The sequence below is a fragment of the Elephantulus edwardii genome, unplaced genomic scaffold (genome assembly GCF_000299155.1).
Source record: "Elephantulus edwardii isolate Elephantulus edwardi_28Jun2011 unplaced genomic scaffold, EleEdw1.0 scaffold00059, whole genome shotgun sequence".
Lineage (NCBI taxonomy): Eukaryota > Metazoa > Chordata > Mammalia > Macroscelidea > Macroscelididae > Elephantulus > Elephantulus edwardii.
Genome location: NW_006399809.1, coordinates 7,020,428 through 7,021,775, shown reverse-complemented (window position 1 = coordinate 7,021,775; position 1,348 = coordinate 7,020,428). Strand labels below are relative to the sequence as shown.

Here is a 1,348-nt window from a genome sequence, read left to right as displayed (position 1 = left end):
AACAACATTGGTGCAGTGTCAGAATTATTGCTTTCTTTATGTTGATGAGTAAGGCATATTGAAAGCTGTGTCTTTATTATTAGTGCTTCAAGTCCTCATCACTTTCAGTAAACAAGGTTATGTCATTGCATAATATAATGTATTGAGCTTGTAGTGTACACAGAGTGTCCCTTTCTATGTTTTCCATCGCTTGTTCTGATGGCTGTTGAGCCAACCATGACTCAGGGCAACCCTGTGAACAGCAGATAGGAACCTAGCTCTATCCCCTGCCACCTCACCATCTCTGATATGCTCAAGTCCGTTGTTACGGTCACTGTGTTGGTTCATTTCCTATACGATCTTCATCTCTTTCTCTTACCCTCCACCTTTCCAGCATGATGTCTTTTCAAAGAAATAGTTCTTCTTGAAACATGCCCAAAGTATATGAGATAAAGTTTACCTATACTTCCCTCTAAAGAACAACTTAATTTCACTTCTTCCAAGATATATTTGTTTGTTCTTTTGGAAGTCTGTGGAATATTCAGCACTTTTTTCCAACACCTCAGTCTGAAGACATCAAATTTTCTCCTGTCATTCTTTTTCATTGTTCACCTTTCAAATGCTCAGGAAGCAATTGAAAAGATCATAATTTGGATCAGGTGAATCTTATTCATGAAATTGACCTCTCTGCTATTTGAATTCTGGTTGTCTAGGGGGTAAAGAGTTGCACTGCCAACCAAAGTTTCTAGGTAGTTACATAAGAAGAAAAGTTTATTTATGTTACTTACCATGGACCAGGGAAGGCCTGCCTATTGGAGTAATACACAACTTTCGGAAATGAATGTTGTTAAGTACCGTTGAGTTGTAAATAACTCATAGCAAACCTATGAATGGAAGACCTGAACACTTGTATAACCTTCATCTTTCCCCAAGTTCATAGACTTCCCAGACGCAAGCTATTTTGGAAGTGGATGCCATTCCTGCTCCCAAGCTTATTTTAATCAGGAAGTTCCACCAAACACTGTCCACCATGGGTAACCATTATTGCATTTGACACATCAGTGTCACAGTGTTTAGCATCACAGCAACCACGAATTGCCCCTGTGCAGCAAAAGGACAGACCAGTGTTATATCACTTAGAATAATGTTTGACCAGAAGTAATTAAAACCTGGTGTAAGGGCTGTGTGTTTAAGGGCTTAAATGTCTTTTTAAATAGGAAGCCAAGTACAATCAGCTTACACCCAACATTCCACACCTAAACCTCACCAGAACCAGAAAAAAAATCTCTGTAGTAAATGGATAGTGGTGATTTATAACATTGTAAATGTAGTTAACATAGGTGAGAAAATAAGGGCTTAGGAATAGATA

General features: G+C 38.4%; 1 gene segment (V, D, J or C); it reads right to left on the bottom strand.

The window, feature by feature from the left end:
* LOC102867834 overlaps positions 1-1,348 on the bottom strand; it is a 286,296-nt gene that overhangs the window by 110,975 nt on the left and 173,973 nt on the right.